We start from the raw sequence: 20,445 nt of genomic DNA on the forward strand, positions 1-20,445 counted from the left end.
CTAAATTTAAAATCTTTTGTTTCAATTTCATTCAGGTTAGTCGTCATTTTTTGTTGTTGTCAATTTATCAGCTGTTCATTCGGACCTGTCTGTTTGCTGCCATTTGGTCCATTTTTCTAACAGCTCATCATCTGGGAAGAGGGAGGAATCATCATTTGCAGATCAACAACAGCAACTAAAAGCGATAAAAAATTGAGAGAACGAACGTTACACCCGTTTTCCTACTCGCCGAAGCTTGTCATGTTTCTGCGAGGGTAGAAACTTGTCTTGTTTCGCCACATTTGGCAAATCGGCGTTTTTGGTATTGAATTTTTAGAAAGGACGAAACATTTTAAATTTGAAAAAAAAAATCAAATTAATGAGTTTATAAAAGAAAATATTTGGAAAAGTTCCCGTTAGATTTTTTTAGCAAAATTCTTTGTCAATATCTGTTTTGTTCTGACAGCTTTTTGGTTCAAATGAAGATCAACAACATCGGCAAAAAATCACTGCTTTGTTGTTCGGAAAAAAAATTCTGCACACATGTTTTCCTTTATTTCTATACATGAAGTGTGGATGCAAAAATCTGTAACCAATTTCCGAGCAAACGAACAACGACGCGAGATTTCTGCGAATCAGAGGAGGGATTGTTGGTTGGTTGTTCACGTTTTTTTTCCCCTGTTTCGCCTTAGATGAACGACGATTTATGGGTCTAACGAGCAAAAAATTTACCCACTCTTCTCGATGCTCCGAGATCGTCGTTCGGTAAAGCGAAAAAGAATCAACGAATCAAAACAAACAAAATCGAGACAACAGCAACAACAACGTTTGGGATCACCTCAAACAATGTGTAGGTACTTAAAAATCACTTGCAGCTGCTCAATTGAGAATGACAAACGAAAGACAAAGAAATGACGTTCAGCAATTGATCTTCCGTTGACCTCAATCGTTGAAAGTAGATTTGCAAATGTGGCGCCAGGAGATAACGGGTGCTTCATCATCCTTAGAAAATTGGGATCAAATCCTCTAACCGGCGCTAAACTTTTTTTTCTCTCTCTGGAAGCTAATTCGCTGTAATTCTTTTGCTAACTGCCACATTTCAGCTGCCCTGTATTTCCGATCGGTCACCATTTAATAAAACCCAACAAATGGCCGCACAGCTAGAGTCAACACCCTTCTAAAGTGTTTTTCTTCTTCCTCAATTTTCTTCGATCCGGTCCCCGTCTTTCGGATACGGGTCAATGAAGGTTCGAAAGCCTTTCGCTTGGATTGAAAAGAAAAAAATAACTAAAACTACATAAACCCGAACTCGTCGTAACGCTCTCCTTCTTCATGCGTTTGCCCCAGAGTACGTGTGTTCTTCGGGATTTCGTTTTGATCCGGTGCTTCGTGGCGTTGAAATTCAATTACCATAGCATTAGCCAGCACAGAGAATCCACACAGTCGGTCGATCGGTCGAGTCGAGTGTTTGGTTCAAATGGATGTTAACGCCATCGCCCCGTTCCGTTGAAGTTCCAGAAAACAAGCGGAAAAAAAAGAAAAAACACCCCACCGCGAACGTTAGCAGAGACTACGGAAAGAGCGATCTATCGAGAGGAAAGAAAAATGTCCTCTCCGATCGAAGAGAGAAAGATAGAGAGAGAGTTAACGTTTGTTATGTTGGAAGTTTTCGTTCTCACGCTCTTCCGTTGATCTTCCGTTTAGGCAAATTTCTGCGTTGAGTCGCACGATTTGTTTGACCGAAAACATGCGATCGTGGTCCAGATTTAGTTTCTGTTTTTGCAGCAGCAGCAGCAGAAAAACTGCGTATGTCAGGTTGGTTCCAATAAAAGTTTTGTTTCTTCCATAAAACGAAGAAAAAAAAACAATCGTGAAATAAGTAGGTTCCTATGAGAACCATTTTTAAGGATAAGTCCGTAATTGAGCAAAATTATGCCCACGAATTATTTAGGGTGGTGTTTATTTTTAAAACTTACAGAATATAAAAAAAATTAAAAAATACAATATTCTTTCAAAATTATAATCTTAATTTCTTTTTATTTTCAGGTAAGCATCAATCTTTTTCGGATAGCAGTTTAGGTTAGTACTATTTCTAAAAAATAATTTTGACGCTTTTAAAGATTTTGACAATTTCGACAATTTTCACTAATTTGACAATTTTGACAATTTTAACGATTTTGACACTTTTGTCAATTTTGACTATTTTGACGTTTTTGACAATTTTGGCAATTGTGACAATTTTGGCAATTTTGACAAATTTGACAATTTTGATAATTTTGACAATTTCGAATTTTTTGACAATTTTCACAATTCTGAGAGTTCTAACGATTTTGACAAATTCGTGACGATTTTGTCAATTTTCAGCGATTTTGACAATTTTGAGAATTTAAACAATTTTGAAAATTTTGACAATTTTAAAAATTTTGACAATTCTGACGATTTGACATTTTTTTACAGTTTCATCATTTTTTACAATTTTTGACAGTTATGAAAACGTTGACAATGTTGACAATTTTGACAATTCTGACAATTTTGACAATTCTGACAATTTTGACAATTCTGACAATTTTGACAATTCTGAAAATTTTGAAAATTTGACAATTTTGACCATTTTGACAATTTTGACAATTTCGACGATTTCGACAATTTTGTCAATTTTGTAATTTTTTTTTTCAATTTTGTCAATTTTGTCGATAAGGTCAATTTTGTCAATATTGTTAATTTTGTCAATTTTGGCAATTTTGTTAATTTTGCAAATTTTGTCAATTCTACAATTTTAACGATTTTGTCAATTTTGACAATTTTGACAATTTCAATGATTTTGTCAATTTTGTCAATTTTAACAATTTTGACAACATTAACATTTTTGACACTTTTTACAATTTTGATAACTTTGAAAATTTCGAAAATTTCGAAAATTTTGACAATTTTGACAATTTTTTCAATTTTGTCAATTTTAACAATTTTGACAATTCTGACATTTTTTACAATTTTGACAATTTCGAAAATTTTGACAATTTTGACAATTTTGACATTTTTTTCAATTTTGACAATTTCAACGATTTTGGCAATTTTAACAATTTTGACAATTTTAACAATTTTTACAATTTTGACAATTTTGGCAATTTTGATAAATTAGACAGTTTTGATAATTTTGATAATTTTGACAAATTTGACAATTTTGACAATTTCGACAATTTTGTCAATTTTGTCAATTTTGTCAATTTTGTCAATTTTGTCAATTTTGTCAATTTTGTCAATATTTTTAATTTTGTCAATTTTGTCAGTATTGTCAATTTGGTCAATTTTGTCAGTTTTATCAAGAACTGGGACAAGGACTAGGGCAAGGATTAGGATAAGGCTTTGTTCGCCTCCCTTCTCCCTGCTGGTATACTCTAACCCACATGATGCGATTGGCAAGAGTGCAGCCCTCGTTATCCTCCAATTTCTTATCCATTCCGGACACTCAAATATGAATTCTTTTATGGATTCACGATTCTTTCCATATTTAGTATAGTAAATATACGTTTGCTAGGTCCTCATTCAACCTTACAAAAGCTTTCAGTAGATTTTGCCATCTTGCTTCGAGAGAACTGCCCTATTCCTGGGTCCACACGTAGAAATTTCGAGTATCAAGTATTCATTAGGTTAGGTAGTAGCTACAAGGGAAACAGCCATCTGTGTCCAGGTTTTGGATTGGATTGATATTCCACAGGCAGCGGTTTACAAATACTTGCAGTTGTCGTGTCGTCACCGCATATGTGCACCAAGTTTCGCACCCGTACAGCAATACGTATTTGACGTTTGAGTTGAAGATTCGGAATTTCGTTCGTAGAGAGATCTGGCGTGACCGCCAGATGTTTCGGGGACTCGCAAATGCAAAACGGGCCTTTCTGATCCGGGTTTCGATGTCTTTCCTGGTACCACCATCAGGCGTTATCTGGCTACCAAGATACTGGAAGCACTTCACTTTCTCAACTTGCTGCCCAGCTACCATGGAACTGGAGGGATTTCCTGTGTTGATCTTTATCGACTTGGTATTCTCGACATTGACTTCGAGACCTGCTGCCTTGGAGCTTTCGGTGAGATCGTCCAGTTTGCTACCATAGAGCTATACCGTGAATCATATCAACTGATGAGTTGGCAGGACTGGATTTCAAATCTCGGTGGAGGAAGTTTTTTTTTGTTTTACTCAAATTACTTCAAATCATTTATTTTGCTTTTGTGAGGAAATTGAACCGTTGGAATCTTGTCATTGTTAATATATCGCCTCCACTTTTGCGGCTATATGCTGTTTTAGTAAATTTGATACAATCTTTTCAGCTGGTATATTTATTTGTGTAAAAACATCAACATGTGATCCTGTTGATAACTTTATAAAATACTGAACTAAAAACTATTTGAATCTACAAAGTTCTCGAAACCATTAAAATTTTTCTGCGGAAAGTAGCCCTTGAAACGTCGAAGTCGAAGTACTCGGCGAAGCGGTTGAAAATTCTCAAAATTCCAATTAGAGCGCTGTTGGCTCCGTAGTTAAAACTTAGTTCTTTTAGAAATGGGACACTTTCTTTTACTAATAACTCGTTTACTAGTGATCGGATATTAAAAATTTTGACAGCATTTTGCTGCTTGTGAAAAGTACTTCCAGACCTATTTTTGTCAAAATTTAAAATTTTTGCGTTTTTGAGGTATTTACGATGCAAGAGAAAAAGAAAAAAATTATATTTTGCACAGTTTTCTTTAAAATCCGTCATTATTAAATTGATACCTAAAAAAACCGTTGATTATTCAAAGAATTACTGTGTGTGAGTGGAGTAAAAGTAGGCAAACACTGTCAAAAATGTCCAAAAAGCTCAAATTGGAGTGAAGCACATGATGGGTAACTACGGTTAAGGGTCATCAGGGAAGTCAAGTCTCATACCAGAATTTTCAATTTGGAATAAGCGAAAAACTAAGTGTAGATCGCTGAAATGGTCCAATTTTTTATCTCCAATACGCTGAAAGTGTAGTTTAGATAGAAATTATTCAGATCTAACCTCAAACAATACTTTTTTGATGTTTCAGAGCGTTGTAAGCTGTATAGCCGGTACCGAGGCTAGCGACAGATGATTTCTGATGAACGCCAAAACTCATGATAAACCCTATTTCATACCAATTCCAGCGTTTGAATTCTTTACCATGTCTGCTCGTGTCAAGGTCCCTAGCAGATTAAATTATGTATTTGCTGGTTGTTTTGTATAAAATTTAATGATTAGCTAAAATTCTGATCCGGTGGAAAAAAACAACCATTTTCAAACCGAAAACTTTGGTTTTCGCTGTTTTTAAAAGCCTTTAAAGAGTAATCTTGTATGTACGCTTCGCAACCTACAATCTATACTACCCGATTATACTTTTAGTTCAATCTCATGGTGGTTTTGCTTCGTTATTGTCAAATTTTGCCATTAGAAATTCCACTAAAAACGCTTTAAAGTGGCTTAAAAATAATCAAGTTTTATTAATTTCCATACTGCTGTATCTACTAAACTGTCCTCAGTTTCTTCTAAAAGAGAAATATTGGACCGAAAAGTAACAGAAATTGAAGGAAAACGATGTAGCCACCTAAAATACCGATAAGACGAAGTATAAGTTTGAAAAACTGATCAATATCATGAATGAAAAAAGTGTGCGCTGGTCGATGGGATATATCAAGAATAAAGCCAAAAATGTTCTTACAAAAAACGAAAAAAAATTTTTTAATTTTTTTCATGAATTATCATAAGTTTACCTTCATTTCTTTCATTGAAAGTATTAAGATCAAACAAACGGTTTTTTGAGATACACGCATTCGTAACTGTCCCATTTCTAAAAGAACTAAGCTTTATTCAGCCGGATGGGAACATAGTTAGAGCTGCAGATTTTGATTCCTTAATCCTCGGGCCGCACACTGAGGGGAATAGCCTCCAGCAGCGTGGGAGAGTCAATCCTCGACGCAAGGAGATACGCTACGATTAAAGCACGTGCAGCGTTTCGACGATTTTGAAGCGTGTCTAAATCAGTTAGGCGGCAACGGTTTTCGTAACTGGGTAAACGAAACGGATCTAACCAGTTCAAGTGTCGCAGGGCATACCGTATAAAGCGCCGCTGGATAGCCTCTATTCGTTCAGCTCCATTCTGGTAAAATGGGCACCAAACTGCAGATGCATATTCGAGAGTTGAGCGAACTATGCTGCAATACAGGTTTTTAGGCAGTATGTACACATCTTTAAACTCCTTTGTACGCGAAATAAGAAGCCAAGACTTTTATATGCTTTATCAACGATGTAATTCGTATGAGTCTTAAACTCCAGCCGATGGTCTAGGATAACGCCCAGATCATTGATGTGGTCCACCCGGGCGATGGTTTCGTTCGCGAGAGTGTACCCTGCGTGAAGAGGGTTCCGCTTGCGAGAAAATGAAATGACCGCACATTTGCTGTGGTTCAGAATTCAGAGGCAAGCAGTCGGTGTCAAACCAGTGAGCGAAGGTGTTGAACTGCCTTTGCAAGAGATCTTTCATGTTCTTGGTAGCCTTCAGCGCTGAGCTCACTTGTTCGGCAGAGATTTTGTCTTCCCGGAGTTATCAATCAATCATTGAGCAACCTGATTTAAATGGACTGGCCATGTTCGAGCCAAGCAATCGCGATGAGGTGATGTGGTTTCCTATCGCATCTGCCTTCTCGACAGGTGAACTGAGCAGACCGTCACTAACTTTAAGAGGACCTGGAAAACATAAGTTGGTTCGTCCGGAAATTCCACTATGTAGAGCCCATGCTGCGAGTGGTCGAATAATGGTCGACCGTTTTGGTTTTGATGATAGTTCCGCCGGGCGTTTAAATCCCGACTGATTACAGATCGGCAGCTGGATCGTGTGATGGCAGTGAGGTCCCTGGAAAAGTGAGCTGACAACCCGTTGCTGGCGAAGCACTGCCGTTTCCAGTCGTTGTCTCAACCTCTACACTTATGACTTCGATTATGGTGGTGCGAATGTGCGGCAAGATCTTGAAGTTAATTGCTTTTCGTACTACTACGATGGCCACACCGCCCCCTTGGAGCTAGTGCGATCAAGTCGTACGATGATGTGATCCGGCAGCCAGATACTGTCACCGAGTTTTTGATGGGTCTGGGAAAGCAGACCCACGTCGATGTTGAGAAAGTCAGCAAGGTCTGTGGATTTGGCCCTATCAGAATAAGCGTTCCAGGTAAGTACAGTGAAACAAGTACAAAAAAAAATAGAATGCTTAAGTTTCCTAGTGTAACGTTGTTTGTTACAAAATGATTAAGAGGTTTAATAGATTGTTGTAAATTTTTGCAGCAATCGATTAGATCTTTTTATACGATGGATTGGCGACCTTTTTTCCTTACGTTAATCGAGTCGAGGCATAGTTGCTCAATTTAAAAGTAGTGATTTCAGTTCCGTTAAAAGTTAGATTTGCGCCCCTAGGGGTGGGAGGTAGAACCACAATTTGGTAACCGATCGCCGTCCAATCATCCATCTCTCCGGGTTAACGGAATTTCTGACCAATTCCGAGAGATTACGATCGGATAATACATTTATTGTATGTATTAGTGGGATTTGATTTCGTATTTACAATTTCCGGGGGTCAATACCCTCGTTTGCCAATAATGATTTTTTTTCTCGATTTGTGCGGCAATCAGTTGATTGCCAAGTAAAAAGTTAAAGTCAAGTAAAAACTTAAAGTGGTTTGTGATTTGAGTTGTCGGAATAAGTCACTGGTTGGTTCAGAATCACAAATTACAGTTCCGAGAAAAAAATACCGTGACGTTGATAGATCGTCACCATCTTTCGGTTCAAGTGATCTACCTTTACGCTCCACTGGCAGGAACCGAATCCGGTTGTCTCGATCGACGACCAGGTTAACGTAGGAGTTGCTTAAAGACCTCCGATACCAGGATCGAACCAGGTCCTCCAGCAGGGTGGAGATCCAAGCTTAGCCATCCGAAAAGATTTTCCTTCAAGCGAAGGTGTTACTTGTGAGTGCAGGAAGTGCCGATCAGCCAGATCGACGCTGTCCAGGGATTGGTCCCGTTACCATAGGGTCAGCGTCCAACCTCCCGCGCATTCACGGACCCAGGTGGAAAAATCTGTTCACCTGAGATCACTGGTGGTCGTCAATTGCCCCCTGATCTCCCGGATTCCGAATCCAGTGGTACGACACGCAGGCAAATTACATCATCGCTCGATTAGCCCGGACACACATCGTCAGAGAAACTGACAGCATCTGCCCAATTAGCCGCCCGGAGGAAAAGTAGCCGCTCAAATAAGGTCAGATCCGGTTTGATTGTCCTGTGCTGTTCTAAAAATAACTCCGTTCGAAAACGCGGAATATTGATGTTAGATATTTTATCAAACCTGGCTGAATTGTTAAAAATAGCACTTGGTGTGCCGATAAAGAAGAGTAGGTTCGATAGGTGAGATCCCAAGATATTTGTTCAGATTTGAGGCCTAGGCGGTAAAAAGCAGTAATACAAATTGTAAAATCTGAATTTTCAGCTGGTTGTCGTACTTTGAGAGAAAAGTTTTACTATTGCTTGTTTCGCGTTGTAGGTTTTGTATCCCTGTTGGACAGACTTTCGGGTTAACTCGGGTGTAAATGGGTCTCGGATAGCGATTGGTTCGGGTTGATTTTTTTTAGAAGGACTCGCCTTGAGGAGTCTAGCCGGGCACGAACGGAAATTGCTGCTTCACAAACGAGCACGATTGTCGCGTGCTCGTTTGGCGCTAAGTGGAGGCAGTTAATCAATCTTTTGATCAGCAAACTTCGAGAACCGTTACACTAGAACCTGAATTTGCTCAGTCTGTTCAACAATTCCTCCGGAGAGAACTTGTCGGATTCTTCAGATGATGTAATTGGGCACCAACCAGGGAGAGAGCAAACTTGTACCAGCAGTGGGACCGGTTGATGTTGGGTTGATTGAAGGCTGCGACCGTGGCTGTGATATCGGCATCGATTGGAGCGGCGGAAAATCCATGCTATTAAAGCGCAGGGGGTTGGTTTGGCTTTGCCTTGGTTGATGTGATGTTAATGCCTCTTTTCGGATCTATTTGTATGTTTCTCATTTTGGACCGCTATTGCCGTTGGCCTGACACTCCAAAGAAATGTGTGGCAAGGCGCATCGACTGCAGCGTGGCGTCAGAAAGCAATTTCTGGCACTGAGTGACGGCCGCTCCGGTACTTCTCCCAGCGAATTCGGACGACTAGGAGGGTTTGAATTACTCTGAGAGCATTTAATGTGACTGTACTTTTCGAGAAATGAACCTCGTCCTTCCTTTTGATCTTGTAGATTGCCGAAGGTGCCAACTTGTATCTGTCCTTCAATTCCTGGCCAATCGGATAACAACCTTGAACGGTTTGTCACCAGGAATATCGAGAGTGAAAAATTCCATTTCTTAATTTCTCAAAAATTCGGCAACGCAGTTAGAGTCCTCTCTGGAACGGGTGTAGACCTTGATTCCCGCAGTTTATACTTGGTGGATATTCCTATCAAACCAAAGTCGCTGATGAGCTTCTGCAGTGGTACGATTTGGGGGCTACGATACCAATAGGGGCAGTTTTATTTTCAACGGCGCCCCGGCGTTGTTGATGTTTCACCTACGTCGCTGGCGTTTGAGGCTGTCTCTGTACAGCGAACGCTTTTCGAGGCGCAATTACTAGCACCGTCCGATAGATCACGTTCCATCCACTTGGTATTATCCATTGAAACAGGGTCAGTTTTTGCAGGGCTTGTTCCTGCCTGCCTTCCTCTTCTTTCTCGTCATCCGTCTCGACAATGTGAAATATGCTCGCGGTGCGAACTCTTGCACTACACGGAAAACGAAAGAACTAAACTTTACTGAGCGGAAGAGATACGTCCGAACGATACGAAGATTCAACAGGGAATGTGACTCCCAGTCAGCGTTGTCAGATCTACAGATTTCTCCATAGATCTACGGATTTTAAGCATTTCTTCGGAGCTACGGATCGATGCTCAAAATCTACGGACTTTAAGCATTTCCTACGGATTATCGAAAAAATTAACGGGATTCTGTAGATAAACGAAAATTATACCTGACGATCGAAAAAAGGTCATCAAGTTTCATTTCGACAAATCCACGGTGTACAATATAATAAGGTGATATCTTCCCGATAATTTAGGGTTGCCATCCGTCCCGCAAAAGCGGGACATGTCCCGCTTTTCTTCTTGGAAAACTTTTACAAAGTTCACTTAATTACACTTATCAATTACACAAATCACCTTTTTCTACTCAATTGTAAAAAGTATACAATGATAAATGTTTCTTGAGTTTTTCAAACTTTCAAAACCAATTTGAAATACATTTGTTGAATCAAAGCAATCGAAAGATTCCTTTGAATTCAACCACGGTAAATGAAAAGTTCATATACCAGTATTTCGATAGCAACTTACTACCTTCTTCAGTGAACGTTTGGTTCGTTGAACTTCCTTTTGGTTTGTCCAATGTACACTTTATCACAGTCGGAACAACTGATTTTGTACACAGCTCCACTGGATCTTTTGTCGATCCTAAGATGGATTTCAGTTGATTATTAGAGCTAGTGAACACTAGTTCAATATCGAACTTTGTCAACTTTCCTAAATGTTCCGCTTTTTTTCGTGAAATGTCTCTCTTTTTTCAGAAAGTATCTGGTATGCCAACGATAATGTCGTCATTACTATCCATCTAGTGATCCTCGATGTATGCAGCATTATCTTACGCGCGCAAAACTTTTTGCCTGTCACACTATTCGAAGATAGTAATGACGTCACTTGTTCACATTCAAAAGAGTTGTTTATTCGTGTTAGTAGCCTACCTTGTTTATTTATACCGTGACCAAAATCAGTACATTTTTTCGATTTTCGACAAACCTACGGACTTGAGCGGTTTGCAATCTGGCACCGCTGCTCCCAGTAGAAGTGGATTGCCTTGATTTGATATCACAAACTTATAAATCACCGATTCTATGATTGCTATCAATAAGAACACCAGAATAAATTTTGTCGATTTTTTTTTCCAGAAATGTAAATTTTCGACAAAACAACAATTTGATAATTGATCCCGGCCCTAGCGTCAAAAATTTATATTTGGACCACATGATGTAGCAAACATATGTGGTAGTAACCGGAAAATGCATAAGACGTTATTAGCATCTTTTATAAACTGAGCTAAATAAGATTATCATGTTCAGGAACCACCCTAAACAAAAAATTAAACGGATGGAAAAGTAACAGGAAGCCGAAAGTCGATCCCAGTCTTCCCAGGGCTTGTTGTATGCTGTCGCTGTATCAGCCAGGAAGGAATCCCGAAGAAATTTAAAGCGGCGAAAAAAAAAACACGACAACACAACGCAACAGTTTTGAATGGAACCAACAAACGGATGATGTTGAACTGCTTTGCTTCACTAGTTAGTTTCTGCTGCTGCTGCCGTCTTTCCGGGCAAAAAAGTTCCTTACCCCGACCGAACCGATCCAAACCGAAACCGTGAGAGAGTCAAGGGCCACCTTTTTTGCATACACGCATATCTTTCCAATTTTTTTTTTTCTTAGTTTTTTTTCGTTTGGGTCGTGGCGTGGGGAAGATAATTAGGTGGTTCCCGGGCGCCCTTTTACCATTTCAGCATTCAGCAACGTAGGTCAGTCGGTTTCAAAAAGTAAGGAAGCACGCGGCGAACTTCCACCATCAATAACCGCGCGCGACCGGTTTTTGGCGTTGCGGTGCGGTGCGATCCGTTGCTGAGAGAATCTCTTGCTGGAGCGTTGTTGTTCTCGCTTTCTCTCTCAAATTCTCTAAGGAAATCAAAAGAGCGCAGGAGGGCGCAAAAAACCGGCTCTGCTGAGGGCGGCTTTAGTCGCATATGAACCTTTCTAGCGATCGTGCTCACTTCTAGCGTAGAATCGCGCGCTTTAGTTCAAAAGAACCCTTAGAACGCATTGTAATACGCCTCAGCCGTAGTAACTTCTAATCGTGCGTCACGCGAAAATCCGTTTCAGGCTAATTACTTCCAGTGCAGTGTTTGTTTATCCCCGGTTTATGTGACTCCAGGATTCAGATTGAAGTCTTGATTAAGCGAATCCTGACGAGCATCGACGCGTCGTTTTTTTTTGTTTCTCCTAAGTTCCGTAGTGTTTGCAGTAAGTGTTCTGCTGGGTTTATTGGGCAGGTGTAGAAGGCCACCCACCTCGGAAGGTTCGGGATCGTGTCCGACCTTTGGCGCGGTGCAGAAGTTCCGTTAGAGCGTTTTGGTTAAAGTGAGAGAGTGAGCTCCGGTGGAAGAAAGTGTGAACGGGATTAGAGGTTTAAGTTGGAGCGGCGCACGGGGTCGAGGTGCCCAACGAACGACGACTAGCTAGTGTTTACGACGTCTGTCTGCTGACTTTCGTTCGAGTGGAGGATTGTGTGCGCAAGCCATTTTGATTGCTGATACCTAGTACTTGAGTCGAGCTCCCTGCCCCAAAATGATGATAAGCTCCTTCTCAAGTGTGTGGCTGTTTCGAAAGCGCGGAAAACGCGTGCCCCAATCAGGCGGATGCATTCCACTTGCATTACCTTTAGCAGAAAACGGAAATTTGCGAGTACGGTAGTTTTTTCTGTCCAAACTTATTCTACCAAAAAAGCATAAATTAAGCTTAAAAAATCTTCACAAAAATATGAGTGCGATCATAGAAACATACACAGTTAACGCAAATTACCAAGTTCGGTAATAATTTTACCGAATTACTAAGCTGTGGAGATCGGTAACCTGTTCGGTATTTTTTTCATGGCCGAGAAGTGACAGCTGTCAAATATTGCGGACTTTTTTCGATTAAAAAATACTGAAACTCGGCTGACCATATCCGAGATAATCTGTCAAAAATTTGACAGCTATCAAAGTGACAGTTCGTTCAATTTCCGAACAACCGATAGTTTTTGAACCGAAATGTCTGTTATTTTTACCGAAAGGCCGGTAATATTCAACTGAAAAACTATAAAAGCTCGGTAATATATATGAACCGAATGACCTGTAGAGTTTACCGTTTACCTGTAATTATTATCAAAATATCTGTATAAATTACCAAAATCCTGTGAATATTTAACCGAAAAGCTGTAGAAGTTCGGTAATATTTACCGAAAAACCTGTTATGATTTCCGAAATACCAGTAAGTTATACCGAATTACCGACAAATTTTGGCAAAATATTTGAAAAAAAGGATAATATTTACCGAACAATTGGTGATTTTTACCGAACGACCGTTGATTTTTACCGACATACCGCCATTTCTACCGAAAACTAAGAAAATTTCCTTTCATTTTTACCGACAATGATAAAACGTTCGGGAATTTCAGCTTTTGATGATGACGCAAGATGAATCGAATCTTGGTTTCGGGAAAAAAATACCGAATAATTTACAGTTTTTGGTAAAAATCACCGGCATTTCCAGAAGACGCTTCCATTTCATGATTCACTTTATTTTTTCCCCTCTGATGTTGCTCGCGGAAACTCACAGGCAAGGTCGCCGAAATCACAGAAAAATCTATAATTTCACAGAATTTTGAACCAATTTTCATCACAGAATTGTGTCACAGAACCCAGAATTTTAAAAATATTCACAGAATTCCAAAGTTTTGGATGTTTTTTTTTTCAATTAATTTTATTTCATTTCACGCGATAAGACAAAAAACAAAATTTCACATGGCTTTTGAAAGAAATTAACGGAAAAAGCATCACACAAAACTGGCACAGAATTTCTGAGTAAAGTCACAGAAATTCAGATTTTGTTTTCGTCAAATCAAAGATTTTTTTCCGGAAACTGGGACTGAGCCATATTTTCGGCCCATCCAGAATGGGGCAGCTGAAAAGAAAATTACGTCTAAATTAAAATTTGGATTTTCCGAATTTTCTACGGTGTTCGCCCTTTGGCAGTTTTTGAAATTTTTAAGTCGATCTAAAAAAAAATTCAAGATAACACCAGATTTGGACGTCTTATGCATTTTTAAGTCATTTGGTACTAGAATTAAAATTTCGATTTTTCCTTTTCCTTTGGTATCTTCCCTTTGGGATGATTTTTAAGGGTCAAACTTTGAGCACTTTGAGGCACCCCTAAATCAAATCCGATTGAGATGAAATTTTGCACAGGTCAGTTCTTAGGGCCAATCTTAAAAATGTCTATGGTTATTTTTCGAGAGCAAGGTTGCCAGAAAAAATTCTGTAGTTTGACAAGAAAAAAATTATGATTTTTTGTGATTTTACCCAAAAAATCTGAGATGGTTTTCTGTGAAGCTTTTTTCATTGATTTCACTGAAAAGTCGTGAAATAAACGTCATTTCTACATTTAATTTGTGAATAATCAATTGACACTATCAATCTTGTCCAATTTTTCAAAATAAAAGTTAGAAATTTCAATTTACAAAATTTAAAACAAATCTGTGAATATTCTAAAACTCCAAGTTCTGTGAGTGACACAGATTCTGTGATGAAAATTTGCTCAAAATTCAGTGAAATTAAAGATTTTTCTGTGATTTTGGCAACCCTGCTGGAGAGTCGTCCGTTCTTTCGATTCAGAAGAACCGTGGCAATAAAAATTACCAAATATTTTACAGCTTTTGGTAAATATTACCGGCATTTTCAGAAAAGATGCCTCGATTTTTTTTTTCTTGATTTTTTTTATATCAAAGGGATAAAAATAATCATGATGAAATTCTTGGGGATTGGATTAATGGCAATCCATAATGACAAAAATATGAAAAAGGTGGTAAACATAGTATGACGAGAATCCGACAAATATAACTGAATTATAACAATAATCTGACAAATGTGGTCAAAAATAGACAAAAATGTGGTGAAACATGACATGAAATTATGACAATAATAATAAAAAAATTTGACTTTGGTTGAGTTACTTCAAAGTTTTGACTAACTTTGGCCGAATTGGCAGCTTTTTAGATAAAATATCTCGGATTTGTCCGGCCTGGATACGAGCCGAAAAAATTCTAGAAACCTTACAAAATGACAAAAATATGACAATATTCATTCTTACAAATAAAATAGAAATGTATCAAATGGAAAAATATGACAGAGATATGACAAATATCACAAAAAAACTGCAACATTATATAAGTATGACAAAAAATTGACAACAAAATCACAAAACATGGCAAATAAATTACAAAATTATGATAAAAAATATGACATAAATTAAATAATAAAATGACAAAAATTCGATAAGCCTTCGTCAAAAATATGACAAAAGTGAATAAAAATAAGTCAAAATGATGACATAAATCTGACAAACTTCGACAAAAATTAACAATAAAATTACAAAATATTTTATTTTGTGATGGTCCCATTGGCCCATTTGGGTCCAACCTCCACCCCATACGCTTCTTTAGGAGTGGGAGGGACTGTTTTATCCTCTGGATAATTATATTAACATTGATAGTTCAATTTCTGTACGACTTGTTCGTCTTACTCCCGCGTATGTCCATCACCGTACAATTTTCTGTCTGATGCTTCGTCAGAACTTCATCACATTGATATGATCCTTTTTAGGATTAGTCTTTGTATCAAATTGTCTGTTTGACATATTGTATTGTCAGCTTCTTAAAAACATTCAAGTTTGAACTGTCTTTGATGTTCATCGGTAGATCATTATACATCTTCAATATGGCAAACGTATGACTAATGTGGTAAAAAATGACAACAATCTGAAAGATTTTGTCACATTTTTACATTGTTTGACGACATAGACGTATTTTTGTCCTTTAAGTTTCAAATTTGTGTGATATTTTAATCATCATTTTGTCATATTTGTCGTATTTTTGCCATACATTTGTCATATTTTTATCTCAATTTTTGGTATGTCATAATTTTTTCATGTTTGGTCATATTTTTGTCATGTTTTTACCACACTTGTATTTTTTTTGTAATTTGTTCTATATGTCATAGGTTTGTCATAGGTTTGTTTTTTACCACATTTGTGATATTTTTTTGCCATAATTTTGTCATTTTCTTCATATTTAGGTAAAAGTTTTGTCTTATTTTTATCCCATTAGTCAAATTTTCGACAAAGTTTTGTTGATTTTGTTTTCATTGTATTTTAAATTTTTTTGTCATATTTGTCAGATTTTTGTAATTTTTTTTTGTCATTCTTTCAACACATTTGTCATAATTTTGACATTTTGTTGCCAATTTTTCATAATTATTTTTCTGTCGATATTTTTGGAAAGAATAGTAAAATTTGATAAACAAATGAGAGAATTAGGGACACTAAAATTATAAACTGCCTAATTTTTGTTTAGTTTCAAAAATTGTGAATGGCAAATTTTTGAAAAAAATATACTTGTATGGAGAGTCCCCCATCACATATTTTTTTTATGGAAATGAACCGGGTAAAGCTCTACTTTAAACCCGTGAAATAATCAACGCTACTGATTTTTTTTGCTTCAAGTGCTTCTAAGAAACACACCGTGGGTAAAAAAGTGCAGATCAAACTGTAAATAAACATGATCTGCTCTCAACCAAACGCCACCTTTTTGGTTGATGTTATGCCGTTGACATGATCAGTTTTTGGTGATAGTTACCTAACCTTTAACAACTTCGGTAAAATTAATGCGTTTCGTTTGTAAAAATTACCTAACTTTCGGTTAAAATTACCGAATTTTCGGTTAAAATTACCGGACATTCGGTAAAAATTACCGAACTCGTTGATTTCCGTTTACTGAGCAACCGCCTAAATTTGTTGTGATAAGTTTTCATCTGGAGTTGACCGTGTGACCGGGGATGCGATCCACCAATTGGTGGCAAAACGTTTGTTACCGAAAAATTGAACCATGGCCACGACGGGCGGCGCCCCGGAAATCAATCAACGACGACGTTGTGGTCCCGAAACGTTTACCTTGATTGATTGGCCACCAATCACCGATTTGTGAAACCTAAACGCGTACGACGACGATTATGAAGAAAACGCCAGCCAAAAGCACCGTTAGGCCATTCCAGCCAAGTCATAAAGTTATTAATTTTTAACAGCTCTTCCTGTGTCCAAATTTCACTTCGCCACTAAACTTGCGTTCAGTTAAGTTTGCCAACTTTAAGTTGTGTTTTTTTTCGGCTTATCCTCAAGTGCTAAAAAGTGTGTCCATAAAAGTGTGTTTACCGCAGTCGTGGTCGATCCCCAAGTGTCAGAATCCTGCTGCCATTCGTCGTTCGATACTGATGTAAATACCAGTGATGATGTCATCCGATGTCCCATTGTTCCCGACCGGGGAAGTTGTTGTCAGCTACCACTAAAAAAAGCTCGCCAAACATCATCGTCATCGAATATTAATCAACGGCACATGGTTTTGGGACAGTGTAATTCACTCACTTAATCTGCAAACCAGGTGAAGGAAGAAGAAAAAAAAGTGTTTTAAAAAAATCAACACATCGGAGAGACCGGACCAACAATCGGACCAGCAACAACACCACCATGATAAGAGTAAACTCACAATCGTTCAGTTTGTCCAGCACGCTGAAAAAGGTAAACAAAACAGTAAACAAATCACTCGCCGAACCATTTGACAACATCGTACGGCTTTTAACGGACGTCGTCGTTGGTTGCAAATAAAATAACAACTTAAAATCACGCGGAAATTGTGAGTACGCACCCACTTTTTTGCTTTTCAAATATCAGCAAAAATGAAAATTTAAACCGAAGATGTTTGCAGTTTTTTTTCTGTCGAACGTTGACCATTAAAAAAACCCTGCTATTGCGTCATGGTTTAATTTTTGGGACTAGGTTTTCGTGTGTTTACAAACGAGTCTCTCTAGTTAGCCGGAATCGTAAACAGATTTAATTAGGTTATAACACATGGCGGCTGTAGCGCAGTGTTTAGTAAGTGCATTTTTTTCGGTTTTTTTTTTCGTGTGCATCGCCAAAAAATTTGCGCCTTCCTCGGAATATCTCTCAGTCCCAAAATTGATGAGGTGGTTCAAAATTTATTCCATAGGAATGCGGTAGATCGTTCTGTCAGCTTGGAGGTTTTGTTTGTTTTGACGAATAGTGCTGAGCTTGTTTGTGTTTGGTGGGATTGAGTCCGGCATGGTAAAGTTGGACTCGTGACATTCGTTCGTATGAACTCTAGTTTTCGAGGAACAAGCTGCTGTTCAGTTTTTACAGAAATCAATAACAATTTAGATAAGTTCAATGGTACAAGTATAACAATCGATCTGACTGTTCGAGAAAGAACAGTACACAAAGGTTGTTCATACACAGATTAAACAGCAGTGGACCCAAGTGACTTCCACGAGGAATCTGAAAGGTACAGTTAAGGAACGACTCGATTCAAATGACCTTTTGAGTTAAGTTGATCGATAAGTATTCGACCACTTGCATTAGAGCAAGTTCACTCATGTTGGAAAAAGTGGTAAAAATTTTGACACTTTGAGCACATTTTGAAAATTTTATCATGCAAAAATGTTTTCAAGATCTTTGGGCGTTGTGTTTTTTTGCGGTATTGTTTCTATTTCAGCCGTATGTGATAGAAATATTGCTATTTTAGCATCACAGCATGCGCAACTACAACACGTGTTGTAAAAAAAACTTGAGCGCCGCAGATCTTGAAAATGTTTTTGCATAGTAAAGTTTTCAAAATGTGCTCAAAGTGTCAAAATTTTTACCACTTTTTCCCAACATGAGTGAACTTGCTCTTACGCTTTTTACAATTATAAATTTTGGATCAAGGAGAAATTGTTACCGTTTGATTTAGTACTTGATTAGTAGGCTTTGCCATGAACAAAAGCAAACACGAGAACAACCGAAAAAATGTCATTTCGGAATTCAACTTGTTTTTTTCACTTTTTTATAAACGGGGGCATTCCTTTTGAAACACAATCTCAACGGTAACTCTCATTTCAATTGATTTTAAAAATTCTGAACACAGACTAAGGCTTCAAGTTAAGAAAATCACGACGACAGCGCCCATTATTTTCCAACTTAGAAACAACCGTTTTTTTTAAAGGAAGGTATCGTATTTATGAAAGCTTATTAAGAACCACTCCGTTGTCTTAAATTTGTTTCACTTTTATATTTTCGCCTATTACACACATTTGACTGAAACCGAAGTCTCAAACAGAAGATACTAATTGTGTTTTTAATTTGCGAAAAACCAAAAACACGTCCGTTTTCGAGCATGGCTTGCTGAGACCATCTGGCGATCTAGTAAAACGTCTTTTTTTTTTTCAAGGTTTATAAACAAAATACACGAGTAAATTTTTTTTCAAATTTTCACTAACCAGAATCACTGATCACTACTCGTACTTCCACAGCCAGAACTTATTGTCTGATCCCGGAGAATGTTTGACATGTGGTCGAAAATGTGCCAAATTACGTCTACTATTCAGTCCTCTTTTCAAAATTTATCTGTTGTGACTTAAACGATTTTGACGGTTCATTGATTGAAAAGTTCGGTTTTTACATCACTTTTTTACATTTTTTGTGGTCATGATCTTAAAAAAATTCAAAAAAATTTATCCTTATGTTCAACTTCTCACATCAGCTTTCTTGGAAAATTAGTGAAATTTTTTTGAGCTGATCTACAGTATTTTTTACGAAGCATATTTTTTTAGATTTTTTTTCTTAGACATTGAATAACGGAAAACTGAAATGTTGTAGCTGAGTAATGTAGCATAGCATAGCAAAGGGTGACTACACACAACTTGGATTGGCTGATACCCATGGTACAACTAATAATGAAAACCAGCAGAAGATGCCAAAATGAGAATCTGGATTCAATTCTCATTTCAAATGTTGATTTTGAAGATTAGTGTGTTACCATAATGCACACCGCGACAATTCAATGTAAGCATGGTAGGGAAAATCTGAAACAGTAAAATAACTGTTTAGATGCAGAGAACTCATACGACCCAAATTAATATAATATAGGCAAATAGGATTGATGAATGATATAACGGATGGAACATGAAACAATCTCACCAAAGTTCCTCGTCAAGAGTGTTGAATCTTCTAACATTTTCCAATCGAAGCAATCCAATTTTCCCCCTCTAGCTCGGGAGACAAAATATTCATAAGGCAATTTTTATAAGCTTGTTGACAAATAAGTTTGGCTGTTTGAGTTTTTTCACAACGACTCCACAGGATAGTATCACTTCTCTATCACTTTCACTAAGACTAAGCACTCCGAGCGCAAATTTACAGTTAAACTTTGCATTGAAATCGTGGGTTTCAATAAGACCAAATTTATACATCAATAACTTGTTTTTTTTTTAATCACTTCAGGCCCATTGAGTGAAAAACGAAATCCAAGTACCGACAAGAAAAACAACACCGCAATCAAGCAAGGCTCTTTTGACTCCATGAGGCATATAAACCTCTCCGAAAGACCATGTCCTTAAACTTGGAGCACTTATTTCGGTGGCCATCCCTGCTGTGAACATCCGGCCACACATTGATACCACTAATT

At 37.8% G+C, this 20,445-nt stretch overlaps 1 protein-coding gene and 1 long non-coding RNA gene across 2 annotated transcripts in view; both read left to right on the forward strand.

Moving 5' to 3' along the window:
• LOC129744210 (tensin-1) overlaps positions 1-20,445 on the forward strand; it is a 357,316-nt gene that overhangs the window by 146,988 nt on the left and 189,883 nt on the right. The window lies entirely within an intron of this gene.
• LOC129744218 (uncharacterized) overlaps positions 11,872-20,445 on the forward strand; it is an 88,193-nt gene continuing 79,619 nt past the window's right edge. The window contains exons 1-2 of the long non-coding RNA XR_008736856.1: positions 11,872-12,143; positions 17,015-17,504. This is a non-coding gene — a long non-coding RNA (uncharacterized LOC129744218). The remainder of the gene's footprint in view (positions 12,144-17,014; positions 17,505-20,445) is intronic.

This window comes from Uranotaenia lowii, chromosome 1 (assembly GCF_029784155.1).
Source record: "Uranotaenia lowii strain MFRU-FL chromosome 1, ASM2978415v1, whole genome shotgun sequence".
Classification (NCBI taxonomy): Eukaryota; Metazoa; Arthropoda; class Insecta; order Diptera; family Culicidae; genus Uranotaenia; species Uranotaenia lowii.